The 26,124-nt window shown below is 47.0% G+C and overlaps 1 protein-coding gene across 1 annotated transcript in view; it reads left to right on the top strand.

Annotated features, from left to right (window-relative positions):
* FAM117B (family with sequence similarity 117 member B) overlaps positions 1–26,124 on the top strand; it is a 166,338-nt gene that overhangs the window by 74,716 nt on the left and 65,498 nt on the right. The window lies entirely within an intron of this gene.

Here is a 26,124-nt window from a genome sequence, read left to right as displayed (position 1 = left end):
ATCTGGATTGAGTAGGGTGTAGGATGTGGTGGTCTTCTAGGTAATTGGCGAGATATTGTGCTACTAGACCCTCTATGAGTTTGACGTATACAGGTATAGAAGCGATTGGTCTATAATTTGTTGGGCTGTCTATTGGGCCTTTGGGGTCTTTTAGTATGGGAGTTGTTATGATTTCGCCAAGTTCCGGAGGGAACTGACCTTCCCTTAGGGTGGTTTGCAGCCATAGCGTGAGACCAGCTGTGAATTTAGTGGACGCTATAGCTAGTAGATAAGGAGGACAATTGTTCAAATCACATGAAGATTTGCTGTATTTTTTGTACAGCCGGTCTAGGTCTGACCATTGTGTCATTGGGAAGTCGGTCCAGATCCTATCTGCTGAGGTGGCTTCGTCTTTTGTGGGTTTTGTTAGTATTTCTTCTAAGATGTTTCGAGAGTTGTTGAATATGGATCTGATTGTGATGATTTTGTGTTTGAAATGGTCCGCTAGTTGGGAGGCTGTTGGAGTTTGGTTTCTTAGGGTGGCGAGGTGGGGTTTGGTATCAGTGAGATTTCTGACAAGGTTGAAAAGTTTTTTTGTGTCCGGTTTATCGGTGCCAATGAGTTTGGAGTAGTAGTCTGTTCTTTTTTCCTTCAGTTTGATTTTGTATTGTTTAATTTGGTGTCTCCATTCTGTTTTGGTGTGGTCTTGTTTCTGTTTTTTCCATGTCCTTTCTAATTGTCTGCATTGTCTTTTTAGGTGTAGGAGTTCGGCGTCAAACCATTTGTCTGATGGTCTGCATATTTTATTTTTTGTTTTTAGTGGTGCTAGTTTGTTTAAAGCGGATTCACTTGTGGAGCACCAGGTGTTTATGAATCCTTTGGGATTGTTTAGGTCTATTTCTGGGTCTACTGTGTCCCAGAATGTGGCAGGCTCGATTTTCTTTCTGGACTTGAAGCTTGTTGTGTGTGGCGTGGGTTTGTTGTTATTCTGCACCCAGTTAATTGTGAAGGTGTACTTGTAATGGTCAGACCATAAGGTGGGATGCATGAGCCGTTGGTGATGTGGATGTTTTGTGTGTTAAGGTTGGGGGAAGGTTGGGATATTTTCCCCTATCCCATTCTAGTTAGCTTGGAGGTCACCCATGTGTGAGAATATGCTGCCAGCTTGTCCTGGGATAAAGCACAGTTACTTACCGTAACAGGTGTTATCCCAGGACAAGCAGGCAGCCTATTCTCACATATGGGTGATGTCATCCACAGAGCCCGGATGTGGACAGCCTCGCAAGCAGACTTGCTTGTAGAAACGTAGAAGTTTCGAGTCAGCCGCAACCTGCATGCACGATTGCCTTCCTGCCCAGCACAGTTTTCCGCGGAGCGAAAAAGTCTGTACTTTGACACTCTGAGTCGAACTTCGTGCCTTCTCTCACCGCGGTTTGTGTTCTTTTTAGTCATGAATCGCTGTGTTACTTTCTTTATTTTCCTTTAAAAAAAAAAAAAGACTTATTTTATTTTTTTTCATTGACTGACTGGCGGGCCAGGCCGCTAGGCCACAGCCTGCGGGCTTCGACTTTGCTATGGCTATCTTCCCTCCTATGTCCCGGCCAGTCACGGGCTTCAAGAAGTGTAGCCAGTGCCAGTGTGAGATTTCTCTCACGGACCCACACCTCAAGTGCCTTGGGCCTGATCATAATCCTAAGTCGTGCGAATGCTGTACTACTCTTCAACCTCGAGCCCTTAAACGTCATCGGGTTTTAGTGGAGAAACTTCAGGATGGACTCTTCAGTGACACCTTCCTCGGTCCCACCTTCCAGCAATGGTCCTCCTGCTTCCACAACTCCAACCTCGAATCTCATCGGACTGTCCTCGTTTGGATCGTCTTTAGCCTCGAGTACACCTGCTTTATCATCCCCTGAGCTTCCCTCGGGTCAAATACCTAAGCAGAAGGTTCCTGCGGTGGTCCTCAAGCTTTCCAAGACTTCCAAGTCCAAGCACATCTCGACTGCCACTTTGGAGCCTTTAGCCTCAACAAGTGGTTCGGTTTCAGATGTGGATCCACCTTTGCAGGCTTCTCTCCAGACCATGTTGGAGCAGCAATTTGTTCAGTTACTGAGCAAATATGGTTCTGCCTCAATGCTGCCTCCTGTAATCCAGCCTGGATAATCAGCAGTCTCCCGCGAGGTAGAGTCCCTGCTTGTGCCTTGAGCTGACGCTGCAGAGTCTTTGCGAGTGTCTGGTCTAGCATCTACCCACTTTATGCAAGGAGTAGATCCTTTGCGAGTGTCTCAACAGGAATTCTCACACTCCATACAAAGAGCAGAGTCTTCGAGATTCGTCGATCCAATCCATTGTGTTTCGATCTACAGCTTCTAGCCCTATCCATTAACCAGTAGCATTGCCTGTTTCCATACATAGGGCGAAGTCTTCTCGATCCTTGAGACCTGCTTCCAGACACCACTCTCGTCGATCGAGGCCTTCATCGAGACATCCATTGAGGTGCAGATCTTCATCTAAAGAGCAGCCTTCTTCGTCTAGGCCTCATTCCAGATCTTCCAGCTCTTCAAGGCTTCCAACTTCTTGCTCGAGCTCACCGCTTCCGGATCCTGAGGAATCAGCTGCTTCCATTGTCTCCTCCAAGTCTCCATAGTCTTTGGATTGCCACTTCTCCAGAGAGGGTTCACCTTCGTTCTCGAGGTCGAGTCCCTCTCGAGGCAGGGCCTTAACGGATCAGCTGTCTTTCTCGTCCTTCCTTCGTCAGATGGCTGATGACCTAGAAATTCAGTTAGATGCTGGTTCTAAATACTCTAAGGATTATCTTGGTCATGCATCTACCTCAACCTCCTTAAGAGTCGCTAAGCTTCCTCTTAACAAGCTTTTGTCTCAAACTTTCAAACGTTGTCTGGAGACTCCTTATGCTATACCTGCTGTTCCAGGCAAGTTGGACTTAAGGTATAGAACTCTGCATTGCAAAGGGTTTGAGAATTCACAATTATCTCACCAATCCCTTCTTGTGGAATTCTCTTTGAAAAGAACCCATCCTTCCAGGGTCTGTGCTACAGTTCCTCCTGGAAGGGGAGGGTAAGACCATGGACAAGTTTGGACGCCGTCTTTATCAAAATGCTATGATGTTCTCCAAAGTCCTCAATTCCAACTTTGTCTTCGTTACTTATCTCAAGTTCCTCATTGATCTTCTCCCTGGTTTTCTGAAGAACCTGGATCAACGTAGACATTTCAAGTTCCAAGAAGTCCCCACTACTGTCACAATGCAGATTGCATCGTCTCCAGTCATTTTATGATGCCTTTGAGCTGTCGACCTGGGCCACTGCTTTCTCTGTAGCAACACGCCGCTTGGCCTGGCTTTGTACCATTGACATGGATCCTAATCTTCAGGACCGTCTGGCTTACATTCGTTGACAGGACCATGATGTTCAAAGCGGTTTACAATAAAGATGCATTAAAGATACAATAAAATAAAAATAAATAAAGATAGGTACTTGGAAGTTCTCTAACTGTCCCGAAGGCTCACAATCTAACTAAAGTAGTTGGTGCTTACAATGCCTTGGCCCGGAACACCTTGTTAAATCCTGCACCCGGTGTTCTACCCTGCAAAAATGTACCGTTAAGAGTTGAAAACTCTAACAAGAAAAGTTGTTCAGCACTAGCATACCGAGAAGACATTGCAACCTTCAACATCGAAAGCATCAATGTCAACGTTGGGGGACATTGCTCCATCAGGTAAGCCAGCTAAAAAGTCGCCAGCTTCCCAACAGGTTTCGCAGGTTAACATTGCATCGAGTCCCTTGATGCCGACTGACCGCTCCTACGTCTGGCTTCTACTACATCGAGGTGTGCATCCTCATCACAGTCACTTTGCCAAGGCCAGACAAAGCACTGATGGTACCGGCAGAACGCCAAACGGTACTGGTGTTCTTTTACCGTGAAAAACTCGAAGCGCTTTTCCAAGTCAGTGACATGTTCAAGCTTCTGGCTCCAACACTGTCTCCATCGGTACTGGCCCAACCTGAGCATAAGGTCACCAGGTCCTGCAGTACCGATACAACGCTGATGTTCCATGCTTAAAAATAGCGTAGATCCCGTTCTCCATCACGATGTCAATCCAGTTCTTCAAGACATCACTGCTCTTTTTCATCCTCTCGATGATCCAAGTCCGCTCAGCATCGTTCATCCTCAGCTACTTCAAAGAGTAAACACCGCTCTCCTTCACGTAAAAGTCACATCATACATCGCCATCTTCATCAGATCGACATCGGACTTGACGTCATCGATCCCGATGCACTCCTTCGCTAAAAGACTTTGGACTCTGACTTAGTCTGACTCGGCGGATGATGTAACTGAATCTACTAGAGGCTTATGATACTGCTACTGAGAAGTCTCCTCAAAAGTTTCCACAAAGAGCTAAGTCTCCAACTGAAAGACTTTTTCACAAAATTCAGCCAGCAATTGAGCAAAAAGCTTCCAGTCACATTAGAAGCGGATTCTGCTCATAGTGCTGAATATTTAACAACAATAATAATAATTTATTTCTTATATACCGCCAAAGCCGTATTAGTTCGAGGCAGTTTACAACAAAGAAGGGCTGGACAGTCAGCGAAGAGGTACAATCAGTGAATACAGATACAATCTGTGAAAGGTACAATCAGTGAATACAGATAAAATAATGTAGGAAGCAGGAGACCGGTACAATATAAGGGGCCATGAGTAAGGTGGGCAGGAAAACAGGGGTAAGGCATAAGAGATCTTGGGAGGTAAGGGTCAGGCTTTGGACTATGATGAGCCTCCTAAGGAACTTCTACGGCTACTATTACATGGTATTTTCAAAAAGACTGTTCATAAGAACTGGGAGACCCCCCCTTTACTATTACTGTAGCTCCCAGAAAATTGGACGCGCTATACAAAATTGTCTTCCCCTGCTTTTGACAAGCTACAACTTCAGCACCAGTCCCTGGTGGTTGTCAACTGAAAAAATATACTCCATCCAGAGTTTATGCCTCAGTGCCCCTGGGTCATGAAGAGCGCACTATAGACAATTTTAGCCATCGCCTATGCCAAAATTCCACGTTGGCTAATAGTCTTAAACTACAATTTCTATATTTCCTGCTATGTCAAGTCTCTGGTTAAGAAATTGTCTTCTTTTAATAGATACATCCCTTCAGAGCAATTACAGGATTTTCGTCACATCTCTTATACCCTTGCCCTGGCTAGAAGGTATATGGCAAGATTGGCTTATGATGCCTTTGAATTGTCTTCCAGAGCCTCAGCTATGTCAGTGGCAATGAGAAGTCTGTCATGGCTCAGAGTCTCCAATATGGATGTCAACCTCCAGGATTGATTGGCTAACATTCTGTGTTTGGGTGATGAGCTATTTGGTGATTCTATTGAAAATGCTACCCAAAAGCTCACTAACCATGAGAAACATGGATGCTTTGGTTAAATCCAAGCCTAAACTTTCAATTTCCAAGTCTTTCAAGCCTTTCTCTTCATATCAAGCATTTTTCTTCCAAACCTGCTGCTCCTACTAGACTGCAGCAGAAGAAACAGAAACAACAATGTACTCAATAAACCCAGACAGCACCTCCACAAAAGCCTGCTTAGTCTTTTTGACGTGCTTCTCGAGAGCATAGCTGCCATTCCTCTATCCCAACCTCTCCCTCAACCCATCAGAGGACGGCTTCAGCTTTATTATTCTTGCTGGGAACTGATTACCACAGACCTCTGGGTACTAACAATTATTTGAGAGGGATACTCTCTTCACTTCGACATTCCTCCAGATCATCCTCCAAGAGAGTCGTCTTCTCATTCTCAGCAGAAGTCCCTTCTTTGGGAGAGAATCCCTCCTTCTCAGTGCTATCAAAAGGTTTCCTCCTGCACAGAGAAACCGGGTGTGTTACTCCTGGTATTTTCTCGTTCCGAAGAAGATGGGAGGTCTTCATCCAGTCTTGGACCTCAGGGTCTCAATAAGTTTCTAGTGAAGGAAATGTTCTGGATCTGAAAGAAGCCTACACTGACATTCCAGTGCATCCGGCCTCCAGATGATTCCTCCGGTTTCAGATGGCTCATCACCATTATCAATACAAAGTACAGTGGTACCTTGGATTACGAGCATAATCCATTCCAGGAGCATGTTCGTAATCCAAAATGCTCGTTTATCAAAGTGAGTTTCCCCATAGGAAATAATAGAAACTCGCTTTGATGGGTCCCCCCCCCACGATAATCGGCATTGCTCCCCTCGAAGGCCCCCCCTGCGATCCGGCACCCCTCCCCACCATGATTCGGCACATACCCCCACGCGATTGGGCACCCCCCCGCCACTTCTTACCCTCATCTGGGCACTGGCACCGGCATGTCCTGTGCTTGGTGCCGGTACCCGAAGATTGGCCTCCTCTTCTGCTAGGCCTTGAGCATCTGAGCATGCTCAAGGCCTAGCAGAAGAGGAGGCCGATCTTCAGGCACTGGCACCAAGCATAGGACATGCCGGTGCCCAGATGAGGGTAAGAAGCGTCGGGGGCAGGGGGGGGGGGTGCCGGATTGCAGGGGGGGAGGGTGCCGGATTGTGGGGGGGGTGCTCGTAAATCGAGCCATGCTCGGTTTCCGAGGCACCGATTTTGCAAATGTTTTGCTCGTCTTACAAAACACTCACAAACCGGTTCACTCGTAAACCGAGGTACCACTGTACTACCCTTTGGCCTTGCATCCTCTCCCAGAGTATTTACCAAGTACCTGGTAGTAGTGGCAGCAGCCCTATGGTCTCAGGGCCCTACCTCACAAGGGATGACAGTAGCGACTTGCATGACAATTCTATTCCTTCAACAGTTGGGTTTCAAAATCAATTTTCCCAAATCCCAACTTCATCCATCTCAGACTCTACAATTCATAGGAGCTCTGCTTGAAATCATTCATCTCAGGGCGTTTCTACCGCAGCAAAGACAAGACAGTTTGATTCAGCTTTGCATTCAGACTTATCTGCCTTCAATTTCAGCCAGACAAATTACATTACATTACATTAGAGATTTCTATTCTGCCATTACCTTGCAGTTCAAGGCGGATTACAAAAGAGTTGTAAATGGTGGGTTACAATGGAAGAGCATTGGTTAATTCAAGAGAAGTTGAGGAGAAGAACAGGTAGTATCTGTGGGACGGGAAGAAGATGGGAGGAGGGAAGGTATTTGAGATGTTAAGAGTGTTTAACTGATTTCTTGATGAGTATCGTTTTTATTTCTTTTCTGAATATCTTGTAGTTGGGGGTGGTTATCAGTAGGTTGGAGATTTGGTTATCTAGTTTTGCTGCTTGTGTTGCTAAGAGGCTGTCATACAGTTTTTTTCCGTTTGACTTCTTTGATTGGAGGGTGTGTGAAAGGAGTGTGTGTTTTTATATGTCTGGTTGACATAGTTTGGTTGAGGCGGTTGTTTAAGTAGATTGGGCTGTCTCCGTTTAAAGATTTAAATAGCATGCAGTAGAATTTAAATAGTATTCTTTCTTGAATTGGTAGCCATTGTGAGTCGATGTATGCCTCTGTAATATGGTCGTGTTTCTTCAGTGAGTAGATGAGTCTCAGAGCTGTATTTTGGATTGTTTGTAGTTGTTTAGTAATTGTTGCAGGGCAGGGGAGGTAGAGGATGTTGCAGTAATCCAGTAGACCTAGTATAAAGGATTGAACTATGAGCTGAAATTGTGGTTTTTCGAAGAATTTTCGTACTTGTCTTAAATTTCTGTATTGTTTTGTTTTTGTGGCTGCATGCTGCAGCATCTGTCTATAGTCATTCCTAGTAATTTTAGGGTGGTTTGAATGGGGTAGTTGATTGAGTTATAGGTTGGGACTTTGTTATTTTCGAGGAGGATGAATTTTGTTTTGTCTGGGTTGAGTTTCAATTTGTGATCTTACATCCAGGTCGCTACTGCTTCTAGTGTTCGATGTAGTGTGTCTATTATGACAGTCTTTGGTTGATCGAACGGCATGAGAATGGTAATGTCGTCTGCATAACTAAAGGAGGTAATGCCTAGATTGTCCAGGTATGTTCCGGGGGAGGCAGTATATAGGTTGAAGAGAGTAGGGGATAGTGGGGATCCTTGTGGTACGCCGCAGGGGTTGGACCATGGTTCAGATTTTACTTGATCTGATTTTACTCTGTATGCTCTGGATTTTAGGAAGCCTTCAAACCATGAGTACACTTTATCAGAGATACCTATTGTGTCCAGAATTTGCAGTAGGATGTTATGGTCTACTAGGTCAAATGCTACGGTCAGGTCCAGTTGTATGAGCAGCATTTTTTTCCCTGTGCTAAGATGTTTTCTGGCTGTGTCCATAAGGGATCCCAGTAATGTCTCAGTGCTGAAGTTGGTTCTGAAGCCAGACTGTGTGGGGTGAAGTATGATGTGGTCTTCTAGATAGTTGGTGAGGAGTTTGGCTACTAGTCCTTCTGTTAGTTTAACATATAGAGGTATTGAAACAATGGGTCTGTAGTTGGATGGTTAGTCAGTTGGTCCTTTTGGGTCTTTTTGGATCGGGGTGATGATGATTTCGCTGAGGTCAGTTAGGAAAAGGCCATCTGTAAGCATGGTTTGTATCCAAAGTAGAAGTATAGTGCGGAATTTTGAACTGGAAGTTGTTAGGAGGTATGGTGGGCAGTGGTTGAGGTCACAGGATGCGTGGCTGCACTTTTTGTAGAGTTTATTGAGTTCTGACCAATGTATACTGGGGGAATGGGACCCTGTTCTGTCTGCTGCAGTTGATTCTTTTTCTGTGGGCTGAGTTGTGTGTTCAATTAGGTGGGATGGGGTAGCTCTTGCATTTGTTGTTTTGTTCTTGAAATGTTCTGCTGAGGAGCGTTATTGTTTGTGGTCATGTAGGGTTTGGTATTTGTTAGATCTTTTAATATTTGGAATAGTTTTTATCCCAGGACAAGCAGGCATGATATTCTCACATGTGGGTGACGTCATGTACGGACAGCTTTTCAAGCAAACTTGATTGAAGTTTCAAGTCTGCTACACTGCACCACGCATGTGCATGCCTTTTTGCCCACTAGAGGGCGCATCCCCACCTCGTGGTCCTCGGTTCAGTTTTTTCAGCGGAGCCAGAAGCCCTGTGGAAATTGAGCTCCTGTTTTTCTGCCTTCTGACACCGCGTCTGGGTTGTTTTGCTCGGTCGCTGTGCTTTATTTGTTGTTTTCCTTCTTAGTCACGTCGTTTATCGTCAAAAAAAAAAAAAAAAAAAAGTTTTATTTCTTCCGTTCGGCTCCGGGGGCTCCCGGGAGCCGCGGCCGCGGGACGTCGTTCGTTCCCGGACCCTTTTCTTTTTCATGTCCCGTCCCTTGACGGGCTTTAAGAAATGCACCCGGTGTAATCGGTTGCTGTCAATTACCGATCCGCACCGGTGGTGCTTGATTTGCTTGGGTCCGGAGCACCCTACTGACTCCTGTGAGAGGTGCTCCACTTTTCAGTCCAGAGCGCTCCGCCGATGCCGTGCCCGGATGGCGGAGCTCTTCTCTGCAGACCCCGCAGCGGGGAAGGCCTCGACATCGGCTTCGGCCCCGGCCTCGACCTTGGCCTCGGGATCCTCGCCGCGTCCCTCGACTTCATCGAAGCCTGCTGCTCCGACAAAGCCTTCCTCGGGTAAGTCCCCGCTTCTCTCCTCAGCTCCGGGTTCGGCGAAGAAGCCATCCTCGGGCTCTTCGACAGCGGGTGGGTCGGCCTCGGCTCAGCCCAAGGTTGGCAAATCTAGTGCCCCGAGGGAATACTCGAGACCGAGGTCGCCCTCTAGGGAGCACCCTCCGGCCTCGGACCTACCGGCCATGATGGGAATCCCGGCCTTTCAAGACTTGCTCCGAGCGGTGATTACCTCGGAGCTGTCCGGAGCCATCGAGCAGCTGCAGCAGGCTTCGGCCTCGACTGCGCCAGTCTCGACGGCCCAGGCCTCAGCGACCTCGGCCTCGGTGCCCTCGACTTCGGGTGCCGGTCCGGCCCCGACCTTGCCCTCGACTTCGACCTCGGAGGCCCAGCCTGAGAGAGCCGTTAGGCCTAGGGACAAGGTGCGTCGGGTCAGGAGGATATCCTCGTCCTCTTCTTCGAGGTCTTCCCGGGGCTCCTCGCCCTCGGGCCGGCCTCGGGCGAGGCGTCGTCCGAGGAAACCCAAACATTTTCGGGGTTCTCCTTGGAGGTGTGGCCGCTCTTCGCCGCTCGAGGGCGAGACCTTGCGTGTCTCGGAGCTCCGCCTCGACAATCCAAGCCTGATTCGTTCCCCCGCGAGAGGGGGTTCGAGAGACTCTTCCCCGAGACGGAGGGGGCGCGCCTCGGTACCTCGGACCCCCGGGGTTTCTCCCAAGGGCTCTTCGGGGCACAGGCGTTCCCCGACCCCTTCGAGGTCGCTTGATGTGGCCTCCTGGGGATCGGGGTCTGGCAGGGAACCGCGGTATTCCCGCGAGGCTTCCCCCTTCTGTTCGGCGGGGAGATCTCGGACCCCCTCACCAGCCGCCAGAACATCCTCCTTCTCCAGGTTCGTGCAGGATATGGCACAAGCCTTGGGGCTTGACTTAATGGCGGGTTCTCAATATACTAAAGAGTTCCTAGAGGAGCAGGATCTTCCTACTCCCCCGAGGGAAACTCCTCGCCTTCCCCTGAATAAGGTTCTACATCAAACCTTCCTTAAGAACTTGGACTCCCCTCTTACAATCACTGCGGTGCCGTCGAAGATGGAGTCCAAATACCGGACCATTCCATCTAAAGGGTTCGATAAGCCTCAACTCTCCCACCAGTCGTTGATTGTGGAGTCGGCGCTCAAAAAGACTCAACCCTCCAGAGTCTCGGCGGCGATCCCGCCCGGAAGGGAGGGGAGGACCCTGGACAAGTTTGGTCGTCGCCTCTATTCTAATTCCCTCATGGCCATCAGGGTCCTCAACTACGCATTTACGTTTTCATCCTATTTGCGTAGCATGGTGAAGGACCTACCTCAGTATCGGGAGGTTATGCCTCCTTCCCATCGAGAGGGGTTTGCCACATTCATGTCCACTTTGTCTCAATTGCGGCTGTACCTGTTCCACGCTGTGTACGACGCGTTTGAGCTTGCTTCGAGGGTCTCGGCCTTTGCGGTGGCTATGCGCCGGCTGGCCTGGCTCCGTACCCTCGATATGGATCCTAACCTACAAGAACGCCTGGCCAATTTACCATGCGTGGGTTCTGAATTGTTTGATGAATCATTGGAGGCGGCGACCAAACGTTTGTCGGAACAGGAGCGCTCCTTAGCCTCCTTGGTCCGTGCTAAACCTCGTGCCCCGCTGCAAAAATCTTTCCGGCCGCCCCCGAGGAGATACCCGCAGAAGTCTACCCCTGCATTTTCTAGACCTCCGGCACGGCGCCCTCCCCAGCAGGGTAGAGGGGGACAGCCGAAACCTCCGGCGCAGGGAGCATCCAAGCCGGCCCTGTCCTTTTGACGGGCTGTGCGGATGGGGGCAGGCCCCCTCCGCAATATCACCGGACCCCCTCCCAATCGGGGGCCGTCTCAGGTCCTTTTCTGTGGCTTGGACCGAGATTACATCTGACGCATGGGTGCTCCGGATCATCTCCGAGGGATACTCGCTGAATTTCTCAGCCACGCCGCCGGACCATCCACCCGGAACGTGTCCGTCCAACCGCAGCCAACTTCCCCTTCTCCTTCTAGAGGCCAGGGCCTTGTTGAGCCTACGGGCGGTGGAACCAGTGCCCCCAGAACAACGGGGAACGGGGTTTTACTCCCGTTACTTTTTGGTCCCAAAGAAGACAGGGGACTTACGCCCCATTTTGGACCTCCGAAAGCTCAACAAATTCCTGGTCCGGGAGAAGTTCCGGATGTTGTCACTTCCGGTTTTATACCCTCTGTTGGAGGAGGGGGACTGGATGTGCTCCCTAGACTTGAAGGAAGCTTACACTCATGTTCCGGTGCATCCCGCTTTCCGCAAGTATTTACGGTTCAGGGTGGGAGATTGGCACCTTCAATATCGGGTCCTCCCATTTGGTCTGGCTTCGTCTCCTCGAGTCTTCACGAAGTGTATGGTGGTGGTTGCGGCAGCTCTGAGATCCCAGGGGCTTCAGGTCTTTCCCTACCTGGACGATTGGCTCATCAAGGCCTCCACCAGAGAGGGGGTTATCTCAGCGACCCGACAGACTATCATCTTCCTTCAACGTCTGGGGTTCGAGGTGAACTTCCCCAAGTCTCAGTTGAACCCGACTCAATCCATTCAGTTCATCGGAGCCGTGCTGGACACGGTTCGCCTCCGTTCCTTCCTTCCTCCTCCTCGGTTGCAGGCACTGCTTCGATTGAGTCGCCAGGTTTCGCTGATGCCCGCAGTTTCGGCTCATCGCATGTTGGTGCTCCTGGGCCACATGGCGTCGACGGTCCATGTCACTCCGTTCGCCCGATTGCACATGAGGCTTCCTCAGTGGACCTTGGCCTCCCAATGGCGTCAGGAGTGCGATCCACTCTCTTGCCAGATAAGGGTAACTCCCTCTTTGAGACGCTCGCTCCGTTGGTGGACAAACTCTTCCAATCTTTCAGGGGTGTTTGCTCTTTCTCGTTCCGCCGCATCGCAAGGTCCTGACCACGGACTCCTCGGAGTACGCGTGGGGGGCTCATCTCGACGGTCTGCGGACCCAGGGTCTATGGTCGGAGGAGGACCGTCTTTGTCACATCAATGTGTTGGAGCTTCGTGCCATTTTTCTGGCAGCTCGAGCGTTCGGCCACCTGCTCCATGACCAGGTAGTCCTCGTACGCACGGACAACCAGGTGGCGATGTATTATGTAAACAAACAAGGGGGTACGGGTTCTTGGGCCCTGTGCCAGGAAGCCCTGCGCCTTTGGGAATGGGCGGTCTCCCAGAACATCTTCCTACGTGCGGTTTACATCCAAGGAGAAAAGAATTGTCTCGCAGACAAACTCAGTCGTCTTTTCCAGCCGCACGAGTGGTCGCTAAACTCCCGAGTCCTACACGAGGTCTTCGACCGCTGGGGGACCCCTCAGGTGGGTCTCTTTGCTTCCCCGGAGACTCGCAAACTGCCCCTCTATTGTTCCCGGATGTACGCCCAGGACCGTCTCGAGGCAGATGCCTTCCTTCTCGACTGGGGAGAGAGATTCCTTTATGCGTTTCCTCCTTTTCCTCTGATAATGAGGACGTTGGTTCATCTCAAGTCCTCCAGAGCCACTATGATTCTCATAGCGCCACGTTGGCCTCGTCAGCACTGGTTTTCCCTGCTCCTTCAACTCAGTGCCAGGGAGCCTCTACTTCTGCCAGTTTTTCCCTCTCTGCTGTCTCAGAGTCAGGGTTCGCTGTTACATCCCAATCTTCAGTCATTACATCTGACAGCTTGGTTCCTTTCCCCCTGACTTCGGCGGTCAGGGAGGTGTTGGAAGCCTCGCACAAGGCCTCGACTCGGCTTTGTTATTCCCAGAAGTGGACCAGATTTTCATCCTGTGTGCCTCGCACCATCTGGACCCGAGTTTGGTTCCGGTGTCCTCGGTTATGGAATATTTGCTGCATTTGTCCAAGTCTGGGCTGAAGACAACTTCCATCCGGGTGTATCTTAGTGCTATTGCTGCTTTCCATCAGCATCTAGAGGGTCGTTCTCTCTCTCTTCATCCTCTGGTGGTTCGTTTCATGAAGGGTTTAGTTAATGTTAATCCTCCTCTGAAACCTCCTCCTGTAGTTTGGGATCTGAATGTGGTCCTGGCTCAGTTGATGAAACCTCCCTTTGAGCCAATGGACAAGTCTCTTCCTAAGTTTCTCACTTGGAAAGTGATCTTTTTACTTGCGCTCACGTCTGCTCGTCGAATTAGTGAGCTTCAGGCTTTGGTTGCGGACCCGCCCTTTACTGTGTTCCATCATGACAAGGTGGTTCTTCGCACCCATCCCAAATTTCTACCTAAGGTTGTGTCTGATTTCCACCTCAATCAGTCTATTGTCCTTCCGGTGTTCTTCCCGAAGCCCCACTCCCATCCTGGTGAGGCGGCACTTCACACGCTGGACTGTAAGAGGGCGTTGGCTTTTTATCTCCAACGTACCAAGTCTTATCGGAAGGTTCCTCAATTATTTTTGTCCTTTGATCCTAATAGGCTGGGACATCCTATTTCCAAGCGCACCTTGTCCAATTGGCTAGCTGCTTGTATTTCTTTTTACTACGCTCAGGCTGGTCTCACGCTCCATGGTCGAGTCACGGGGCATAAGGTCAGGGCTATGGCAGCTTCTGTTGCTTTCCTCCGGTCTACTCCTGTGGAGGACATATGTAAAGCTGCCACTTGGTCTTCGGTTCATACGTTCACCTCCCACTACTGTCTGGACACTTTGTCCAGAAGCGACGGCCGGTTTGGCCAGTCGGTGTTACGTAACCTATTTTCCTAAATTGCCATCCTCCCACCTGCCCTTTTTTGGTTGGCTTGGAGGTCACCCACATGTGAGAATATCATGCCTGCTTGTCCTGGGATAAAGCACAGTTACTTACCGTAACAGGTGTTATCCAGGGACAGCAGGCATATATTCTCACAACCCGCCCTCCTCCCCGGGGATGGCTTCTTTGCTGGTTATGGAACTGAGGACCACGAGGTGGGGATGCGCCCTCTAGTGGGCAAGAAGGCATGCACATGCGTGGTGCAGTGTAGCAGACTTGAAACTTCAATCAAGTTTGCTTGAAAAGCTGTCCGCGCTGGGGCTCCATAGATGACGTCACCCACATGTGAGAATATCTGCCTGCTGTCCCTGGATAAAACCTGTTACGGTAAGTAACTGTGCTTTTTGGAATGTTGGGTTTCAGTGCCTATTAGGTTGTAGTGTTTTTTTCTCTTGTCCTTTAGTTGTAGTTTATATTGTTTGTTTTTTCCAGGCGGTTTTCGTTTGATCTAGGCTATTTTTTATCTATTTTCTTTGTTGTCGTCTGCACTGTCTTTTGAGTAGGAGTAGTTCGCTGTCAAACAGCTGATCGTCTGCTGTTTCTAGTTTTTGTTTGTAGTGGGGCTAGTTCATCAAGGATGTTTGTGCTCAAGTTGCTCCAGTGTGAGATGAAGTCCTTGGGGTCGCAGTCCTGGATTGTTTCATCTATTTTTGTTCAGAATTTGGTGGGTTCGATGTGTTGGCATGAGGTGTAAGTAATTTTTTTGGAATTTGGTGTGGTTTTTGGTCCAGTTGATGTTGAATGTGTATGTGTAGTGGTCTGACCAGAGTGAAGGGGTCCAGATTCTATTTGATGTTTGAATTTCTGGAGTGGATAGTTGATGGGTCATGAAGGCTGCGATGTCAAGTTGGTGTCCTTTCTCACGAGTAGTTTGTTGGTTTAAAATTTGGAAGGATAAGGCATTGAGGAACAATAGACAGTTATCTACTGGTTTGGATGCTTGGTCTTCAAGGTGTAGGTTTAGATCTCCAAGAATAAGGTTGTATTCAGCTGTTAATGAGTTTTGGTATATGAAGTTTTCAAATTTAGGTCTTACTGTGGTCCAGTTTCCTGGTGTTATGTAGCAGTTTAGTGCATTTTTTAGTGTGGTGCTTGAGAGATTACACGCAAGGAGGTCCATGTGTGGGGTGGAGGTTTTTTTCAAGTATCTTTAGGGTAGGAATAAAGGGACACTATTCTGACTGGAAAGGGGTCACGAGTGGCGTCCGCAAGGGTCAGTGCTGGGACCACTGCTGTTCAATATATTTATTAATGACCTGGAAAAAGGGACGAAGTGCGAAGTTATAAAATTTGCGGACAACACAAAACTCTCCGGTATGGTTAGATCTGTTGAGGAATGTAAAGAACTTCAAAGGACTTGAACAAACTGAGTGAGTGGGCAAATAAATGGCAGATGAGCTTCAATGTAGAGAAATGTAAAGTCATGCACATAGGGAAAGGAAACCCGATGTACAACTACACGATGGGGGGGATGATATTGGGGGAAGGCAACCTAGAAAAGGACTTGGGGGTTTTGGTGGATAAAACAATGAAACTGGTGGCACAATGTGCAGCGGCTTCAAAAAAGGCGAACAGAATGTTGGGCATTATCAAAAAAGGTATCACTACCAGAACCAAGGAGGTTATCCTCCCGCTGTATAGGGCAATGGTGCGACCGCATCTGGAGTACTGCGTTCAATACTGGTTGCCGTACCTTAAGAAGGATATGGTGATACTCGAGAGGGTCCAGAGAAGAGCAACAAAAATAATAAAGGGCATGGAAAACCTTCCATATGCTGAGAGGCTGGAGAAGCTGGCTCTCTTTTCCCTGGAAAAGCGGAGACTTAGAGGGGATATGATAGAAACTTACAAGATTATGAAGGGTAGAGAGAAGGTAGAGAGGGACAGATTCTTCAGACTGGCGGAGGCAACAAAAACTAGAGGGCACTCAAAAAAATTGAAGGGAAACGGATTGAGAACAAATGCTAGAAAGTTCTTCTTCACTCAGAGGGTGGTGGACACCTGGAATGCGCTTTCAGAAGAGGTGGTAGAGCAGAGTACGATTTTGGGTTTCAAAATGGGATTGTACGAGTCCTGAAGGAAAAGGGGTTTGAAGGGTACAATTAGAGGGTTACTATACAGTACAAAATTATTTAGAGCATTAGATCACTTACAGGTCATTGACCTGGGGGGCCGCTGCGGGAGCAGACTGTTGGGCTTGATGGACCTGTGGTCTGACTTGGCAGAGGCGATGCTTATGTTCTTATGTTAAGGAGTCTTTGACTAGGATTGCTATTCTCCTCCTCTTTTTTTCTCTCTGCAGGTCAAAGTTATTTTGTATCCCTGAGGGCATACTTCTGTTATTCTGGGATCTGTGTCTGAAGTTAGCCAGGTTTCTGTGAGGAAAAGGCAGTCTAGATTTTCATTTTTTATCCAGTTTTTTATGTTTCTGTTTTTGGTCCTAGGGCTCTGATGTTTAAGTAGGCACATTTAGTGTGGTGATTTCTGTTTGATAATTGTGAGTTATTGCAGGATAGATGAGTGATTTAGAGGGAGGTGGAAGTTTGGTCTTGGGGTGGGTTGATCTTCTCCATGTTAGGGTGATTGGTTGTTGAATGTTGGTTTGGGCTTCTAGCTGTTGGAGTGTTTCTGCTATGGTGGTGGTTTCTGTTTGCAGTTGAGCTGGTGGGTATGAAAGGTATGTTGTTTGCTACTGCCTTCCAGCTGGTAATAAGAAGGATTATCAGTAGGATGACCTGGGGGTGTGTGTGAGGGATCAGTTTCATTTTGGTGGCAGGGGGAGGAAATGGAAATGGAGAGGTTCGGTTGTTGATTTAGTGTAGTTCTTTGAAAGGAGGGGGTATGAATTTTTAGTGAAGGTGTTGTAGAGAAAACTTGGTGTTGTGGTAGGTTTTGAAGGGATTGGATACTGCGGTTGAGAGTTGGTTTGAGGGAGTTGATGGGTCGCTTTGCAAAGGCGCTCTCGCTAAGACGCCGGTGTAAAGACAAGGGGGAGGGGCGGAGTTCGCTCCCACGCCCTGGGGGTGATTAACCCTGCTCCCACTCTGTTTTTGCTGCTCCCGGTTCAAGTTGGGAGGTGGTATGGTCCGTGGAAGTCAGGTAAAATGGTGAAGAGCTGTGAGGCAGATTCAAACTGCGGGACCGTTCCTGCTGAGCCTTCTAACTGGCTCAGCGGTGTAAGGATGAGGGGGAGGGGTGGAGTTCGCTCCCACGCCCTGGGGGTGATTAACTCTGCTCCCGCTCTGTTCTCGCTGCTCCCGGTTCAAGTCGGGAGGCGGTATGGTCCGAGGAAGGCAGGTAGAATGGTGAAGAGCTGTGAGGCAGATTCAAACTGCGGGACCATTCCCGCTGAGCCTTCCAACTGGCTCAGCGGTGTAAAGAACATAAGAACATAAGACGAGGGGGAGGGGTGGATGGTACTACTGGTTACATGGTTTCCACAGTGCATGTTACTCAGTTTGCAAGTCTTCATCTCGGGATTCCTCAATGAACTCTCGCATCTCAGTGATCTCAAGCATTCGACCCACTCTCTCAACACATTACAGTCACTTCTTTGCTTCAGTCACTGCAGTGGTGGATAAACTCTTCCAATCTGTCCAGAGGATTTTTGTTCCATACCCTTCCTCATCAGAAAGTTCTGACCATGGACTCGTCCACTTACACTTGGGGAGCTCATCTGGACAGTTTTCGTACGCAAGGTCACAGGTCTGCCCAGGACCGCCTTTGTCATATAAATCTGTTGGAACTCAGAACAATCTTTTCAGCACATTGTGATCCAACACCATTCTTCTTATCTGCACGGACAATCAGGTTGCGATGTATTATATAAACAAGCAAGGAGGCACGGGGGTCTCTCCTTCTCTGTCAGGAGGCCCAGAAGATTTGGAGCTGTACCATTGCTTGCAATATATTCCTGAAAGCAATATACAGTCATGTGAAAAAATCAGGACACCCCATGAAATATTCAGTTCTTTCTTAAGAAATGTTAACATATCGAGGTCAAATCTCTGGAAAAGTAAATGATGTAATTTCAGGTAAACAACAAATATTTTCCTTGATTTACTCATGAAAGAAAAGATATCCACAAAAATGTATATTCTAACTGAGGAATAAATTAGGACACCCTACACCCTAATAGCTATTGTTACCCCCTTTGTCTGAAATAACTGCAGTGAGATGCTTCTTGTAGCCATCTATCAGTCTTTTTTTTTTTTTTTTAAGTTCAATTTCTTTTATTATTTCAAGCATATAACATGGGTAATGAGAAAAGAAAAGAAAGAAAAGCTAACATTACAGAGCTGTATCACAACTAAGATGCTTGATCACAAACATATTGTCAAATCAAGTAGATATATGTTACAAAAGGGAAAGTATATATGCCCAAGAGTACGGTAATCATGTCTCTATCAGGAGAGGGCCCCAAATTTTGTTAAAAGTAGGTATGGAGTTCGATTTTTCAGCGGCAACTTTTTCAAATTTGACAAATAAACATACTGTATTCCACCAGATATTAGAGTCCAAGGTGGAAGAGTCTTTCCAGTTGGCTAGAACAGGTTTAATCGCTAATTGTAGCAGACAAGACAATAACCTGGATTGGTATACATCAAGATCATCTGATAACACATTTGAGCCAAATATAACAATTGGAAAAGAAAGTGCAGATGAGATAGGTAAGATATCACAAATAATCGACCACACTTGCGACCAGTAAGACCTGACATTGGGACAGTGATATAGCATGTGATCAAGGGTGCCCACATTAATGGAACAAGACCAGCATTTATTCGAGTGTTTACTATCAATTTTTGACAGTCTATGTGGTGTCCAATACGCCCTGTGTAGGATGAAGAACATCATTTGTGCTATTGATGAGGATTTGAGAGACTTCCTGGCGGATAACCATATATGTTCCCAAGTAACGGGGGTGAACATAATATTAATGTCATGACTCCAAACATCATGTAAAGACCTACAAGATGAGAATTTATGATTCCGTAGAATACGATACCATGCAGAGGCCTCTTTCTTTTCACCGCTGTACGTTGAACACCAAAGACACAGTGTAGGAACAACATGTGTCAGAGTGTTAAGTAAATGGCTAGAAGAGATACAGTGATGTAGTTGCATCCAGCGGAAGAAATGATTTGCAGGTATGTCGTATTTAACTTGAAGGGCAGTGAAAGACAACAGTTTGGAATCTTCCATTAGTTGATGAACCTGACATACGCCCAGTTTGATCCATGATTGCCATTCAATGTATTGTCCCTGAATCTTTATATGTGGATTGTTCCATATAGATGAGTGAGTCGTCGAGTTCCATCCAATGTCAGCTGATTCATCCAAGATCTGGATCGCTTTCCTTGTGGAAGAGATGATGACATCCTGCTTGATTTTAGCAGAAGGGTTTGTAAAGGGTAAGAGGCGCAGATGATGCTCAGGAAGAAAAGCTCTTTCGAAGAGAAGCCATGCAGGAGGGCGCAATATTGGACACTCCTCTATCCATTTAGAGCCTTGTCTGGATAGAAACGCCAAATGGTAGTCGTAATAACTTGGAAAGTTCACACCTCCATGTTCCTTGGACATTTTCAGTTTCTTTAGAGCGATGCGAGGTGTTTTTTGGTTCCAAAGAAATTTGACCAATATTGATTCCAGACGTGTATAAACACTCAATGAGAATAAAAACGGTATCATCGATAGAATATAGTTTATCTTGGGGGTCAAAATCATTTTGATGGTGTCCAATCTACCCCACCAGGATAATTTTAGTGGAGACCAACGCTCCGTCAATGATTTGGCAGTGTGAAGCAATAGATCTTCATTGAGGCTACTTGTATCCTCCAAAGTTGGGCCAAAAAACAATCCCAGGTATTTCAATTTTTGGGATGTTAGTTTAACCCCATGACGTTTCAAGGAGTCATGACATACAGCACTGTTAAGAGGCATGAGTTCTGTTTTTGAAATATTAAGCTTGTATCCAGAAACCCTAGCATATGACTCAATGGTAATAAAAATGCTGCTGAGAGATTCCGGCTCCGAGTATAGCAAGATATCATCTGCGTACGCAGAGAGTTTCACCTGAAAGGTCCCGCAATGAAAACCTATGATGTGAGCATTTGATCTGATGGCAATAAGCAGTGGTTCCAAAATTAGGTTAAACAATAAAGGTGAAAGAGGGCAGCCTTGTCTGGTCCCTCGAGACGGACGGAAAGCCCTCGATAAAGAGTTATTGATCCTTAGGTTGGTTGATGGATTGGCATAGAGAATCCTAACCATTTTTATAAAATCCAAGTGGAATCCAAACCATCGCAGCACGTGGAATAAAAAGGACCATTCCGCACGGTCAAAGGCTTTTTCCGCGTCCAAAGCCATAGCCACCAGGGGGTTCGTAGAGTGCTGAGCTTGATTGATAATATGAGAGAAGAGTCTGGTATTATCCGAGGAAAGGCGACCTGACATGAAGCCACATTGGTCAGAGTGTATCACTGTGGGTAGTACCGCTTGCAAGCGCATCGCCAGGATTTTAGCAAAAATCTTCGCGTCTAAGTTAATCAGTGATAAAGGTCTATAGCTCTTTACATCCAAAGGGTCCTTGTCTGTCTTCAGCAGAACTATTATTGTGGCTTCGGTAAATGTACCTCTGATATCTCCAGTGGCAATAAGGTAATCAAAAAATTTCAATAAGGTCGGAATCAACAGATCTTGAAATGCGAGGTAAAACTCTACTGTGAGGCCATCAGGCCCAGGAGCTTTCTTTTTAGCCATTGAAAGTAGGGCTTCTCTTATCTGTGATTCATGTACAGGTGCCGACAGCATTTCATTGTCACTAGATGTAATAGTAGAGTGTGGTAGATTAGCTAGAAAGGGCTCAAACAAGAGAGGGTCAGGCACATCGGAAGCATACAAATCAGTATAAAAGTTCCTGAACTGAGAGCAGATGTCATCAGTATTAGTCCAGAGATTACCCATATCATCTTTAATAGCCGGAATCGTGGTCCGCTCCGATCTGACCTTCACATACTCAGCAAGTTGATGTCCACATTTATTAGCCGTTGAATAGTAATGAGCCGTCCTCATGAATACCTCCTTGGCCGCAGCCGAGCTGAGTAGTAAGTTATACTCAAAACGTAATTTCCTAAGAGCTGACAAGGAGTCTGGATCCCGTAGATGAAGCATGTGATATTGTTCCGCCTGTTTCAGTTTTTTTTGTAGAGTAGCTTCTTTATCAGTGATAAGCTTTTTCCGACGTGCTGTGTAGGAGATGATCATACCTCGTATGAAGGCTTTGAAACAGTCCCAGGTAGTTACCCAAGAGGTATCCTCAGGTTTATTTAATTCAAAGAAATTTGAGATGTGACTTCGAGTTTCAAGCAAAAAAGTGTCGTCGGTCACCAGGGTAGAGTTGAATCTCCATGCTCCTTTGTTGATGTGAGTGCCCAGATCTTGAAGAGTAAGGAGTATGGGTGCATGATCCGATACTGCTATCTCACCTATCGTTGCTGTAGTGACTTTCGACATTAAAACATAGCTGATCAAAAAGAAATCTATTCTAGAATAAGATGCATGAGGTGCAGAGAAAAAAGTGTAGTCCGTATCGGTCTGATGCAAGGTCCTCCATGGATCTCCTAGCTTAAACTGAGTCTGTATGTCTTGAAGTTTAAACCACGATCTAGATTTTCGGTATGGCACAGTAGATTTTCGGTCTATAAGCGGATTCAGTATTAAATTGAAGTCACCGCCTATGATAACACGGGAATCTCCAACTGATGTGATCTCAGCAGCCAAAGCATCGAAGAAGGCAGGGCTGTCTACATTAGGTGCATAGATGTTGAATATGGAAATGGAATCTCCATTGAGTTTAAGATGGACTCTGAGTATCCTACCTTCTATATCAGCAGCGTGAGATAAGATGGCAAGATCTGGTCTTCGACGAATAAAGGTAGCTACTCCACCCTTTTTGTGGACTGCAGCCGAGTATAAGACAGGATAGCACCATTTCAGTGTGAGTTTGGAGGATTCCAACGAGGACAGGTGAGTTTCCTGTAGTAGAATGACATCAGGAGTAAATTTTTCAACATAACGTAATATTTTGGTCTTTTTCACCTGGTTGTTGAGCCCCTTGACATTAAGAGAAAGACATGTTATAGACATGATGCAAAAGAATAAAGATTAGGCATATCAGAGCATGAAATAATGACCCCTATTACATTGATTGAAGCAAATAGTGCAATAGCAACATTCTGTTTGTGAATGAGAGCAAGAAAAGTACAGACTGTAATGAACATCTTGTTAGCAACAGCTAACAAAGCCCTATGGGGGTAATGGACTGCACTAACAGCCCAGAACAAGAGAACCACAGAGGAAAAAACACACAGTGATAATAAAAATCATCAAGGTGATATGTTAGACAAGCCAGAATATAACAGAAATTCTTGTCATGTAACAACACAGTATAAAGGCAGTGAGGCTTGAGGAACAGAAGAACAAGTGAATAGAACAGATAGCATGGAATATCAAAACATCACACAATACCAAGATCAGGTCTTATCAATGGCAGATGGCTTTTCAGATTCAATAAATTCTGCCAGCTCTGCTGGATTGGCAAAATCTGTTGTTTTGTTCTTTAGAGTGACTCTCATGCGCGCCGGAAACAGGATACCGAACTTGGCTCCCAGATCTTTCAATGCAGGTCTGTATGCTAAAAGTTGTTTTCTTCTTTTTGCAGTTTCAGGTGATAGATCCGGTACAAAAAGCAGCTTACTGCCTTCAAATACGATTGGGCCGTGTAACTTGGCATGCTGCATTATCAGCATGGTCTGAGCATGACGAACCATGGAGGCCACAATCGGGCGCGGGTAGCGGGAGGAGTGGCTGCGTTGGTGCGGTACCCGGAACACGTTGTCAAAATCCAGCTTGGTTGATTCAGGCAGCTTCAGAATTTGCGGCAGGAGAGCACCCAAAAATTCACTCAGGTCACACGATTCACGGCCTTCCGTAAGGCCAAGGAGACGAAATCCGTTGCGTCTCGCCCTGTTGTTCGCGTCTTCCAGCGCGCGTTCAAGATGTGCAGTGCGTGAGGCCTGGCGGCGCAAGAGCTTGAGGGATTCATCTGTGGCAGAAGCTTTGTTTTCCAGCACTTCAATTCTAGTAAGTGCTTTAGCGAATTCGCCATTTAGATTTGCTATGTCAGTTTTCATTTCAGCAATATCCCGATTAGTGTCAGTTAGCAAATCTTTAATGCCCCGAAGCTCCTCCAAAATGGAGGCCTGCTCATCCTCAGGTTTGCCAGGATTATTTTTAGTAGGAGAAACCGGCTCCACACTTTTGCGTTTGCCCGGCTTCGATGTAGCCATAGTAACAATCAAGATTTGATAGAAATAATAAGCAAATATGAAGGAAAAACACGATGATTTTCGAGTTGTAGCTTATTTTCCTCAGGAGCTCTTTTCCTAGGCTGCCATGTGTGCTAGAGCTCACTAGCGCCCCCCGCCATCTATCAGTCTGAGGAAAGTTTGGCCCACTCCTCAATGCAGAATTATTTCAGCTGTGAGATGTTTGAGAGGTTTCTTGCAAGTAGAGCCTGTTTCAAATCACCCCATAGCATCTCAATGGGATTAAGATCAGGGCTTTGACTCGGCCACTCCAGGACTCTTGCTTAGTTTTTAGCCAGTCCTTGGTGGATTTATTGGTATGTTTTGGGTCATTGTCGTATTGCAGGGTCCAGTTCCACTTCAGCTTTGATTTTCTTACAGATGGTCTCACATGTTCCTTAAGCACACTCTGATACACGGTAGAATTCATGGTGGATTCTAAGATGGTGAGATGGCCAGGTCCTGCTGCAGCAAAGCATCCCCAAACCATGACACTTCCACCTCCATGCTTCACAGTTGGATAAGGTTCTTTTCCTGGAATGCTGTATTTGGTTTACGCCAAACATGTCCACTTTTCTGGTGTCCAGATAATTCAATTTTAGACTCTCTATCCTTAGAACACTATTCCAGAAGTCCTGGTGTTTGTCTACATTCTGTCTGGCAAACGTCAGTCTGGCCTTGATGTTTCTCTTAGAGAGCATACCTTCTTGCATACCTCCCATGCAAGTTAAATTTGTGCAGTCTCTTTCTGATTGTAGAGGCATGCACTTTCACATCAACAGTAGCAAGAGCCTGCTTTTGGTCCCGTGATGACATTTTAGAGTTTTTTGGAGACTTCTTTTAGCATCTTGTCTGCTCTGATGGTCAACTTGTTTGGACGGCCAGACCTGGGCATGTTGGCAGTTGTTTGGAAAGTCCTCCACACTATTTTCCGGACTGTGGAATGGCTGTCAAATTCTTTCAAGATTTTTTAAAATCCCTTACTAGACTTATAAGCTGTCTGTGCATTTCTTCCCCTTGTCAGGCCATCTTCCTCCCTTCCCCTCACCTTGGCTTGCGATTTTCAGAGTTTTCTCTCTCCGAGTGACCCTGACACCACTGCCTTCTCACAAGTCACGCATGATTGCCCTGAAACTTCTCCTATGATACGAGCCGCCCAGGCAAAAACAGGAAGTTGCATCAGAGGAGAAGCTTCGGGGCAGTTGCGCGCAATCTGTGAGGTGTCTGTGGCGTCTGGGCCACTTAGAGAGAGAACCTTGATTCTGAAAAGCACCCACAAAAGTGACAGGAAGGGAGGGAAATGGCCTGACGAGGGGAAAAGGTTGAGTGGCACCTGAGGGGATAGAGAAACAGAAACTGCATGGAAGTGGGGAAGGAGAGGGGAGCAGAAGCCGCATGGAAGTGGGGAAGAGAGAGAGAGGGGAGAAGATGCTGGAAGGAAGTGAGGAAGCCGCATGGAAGCAGAAGCCACATGGAAGTGGGGAGGAGAGAGGGGAACAGATGCCGAAGGGAAATGGGGAGGCGAGGGGGGTGCGGACGCATGGAAGTGGGGAGAAGAGAGAGAGGGGAACAGATGCTGGAAGGTAGGAGAGAAGGGAGCAATCACTGGATGGAAGTGGGGAGCAGTCGCTGAAGGGAAGTTGAGAGAGAGGGAGGAACAGATGCTGGATGGAAGTGGGGGGAGAGGGGAACATGCTAAAGGGAAGTGGGGAGAACATACTGGATGGAAGGAGGGGATAAAAAAAATTAGGGCTCACACTGTATTTGGGGAAGAGGATAGAGTTAGTGAGATACTGGAAGGGGTGAGGGTAAGAGGTGGCAAGCTGTAGGTAGACACAATGAAAGGGAAATTGAGGACTGGAAGGTAAGAAAGAATGCTGGGCACGATGGACCACTGGTCTGACCTAGCAGCGGCAATTCTTATGTAAGAATGTATATAAATTATGTAAGAATGTATGTAAATTATGTAAACCGTTTAGTTTTAGACGGTATAAAATTTTTTAAAATAAATAAATAGACAAGAGATAGAAAACATTTAGAAGGAAGAGCAGAATAGAAAAGGGAAAGGAGAGAGAGATACCAGAGCATTGGGGGAGGGGGAGGAAACGGATACCAGATATGAAGGTAGGAAAGGAAGAGAGAGATGCTAAAAACCACCTGGGGGAGGGAGTAAGAGAAGGAAGAAGACAGATGCCAGATCGTGGTTGGAGTGGAGGAAAGAAGATGGGTGCCAGACCATTGAGGGGGGGGGGGAAGGCGGACAGTTTCTGGTAGAGGCATAGAAATAGAGCAGATGCTATATGGAAGAGGCAGTGAGAAGACAGACAGTGGATGGAGTGTCTTAGGATCTCTTTT

The sequence above is a fragment of the Geotrypetes seraphini genome, chromosome 5 (genome assembly GCF_902459505.1).
Source record: "Geotrypetes seraphini chromosome 5, aGeoSer1.1, whole genome shotgun sequence".
Lineage (NCBI taxonomy): Eukaryota > Metazoa > Chordata > Amphibia > Gymnophiona > Dermophiidae > Geotrypetes > Geotrypetes seraphini.
This window is presented reverse-complemented; position numbering and strand designations above follow the sequence as displayed.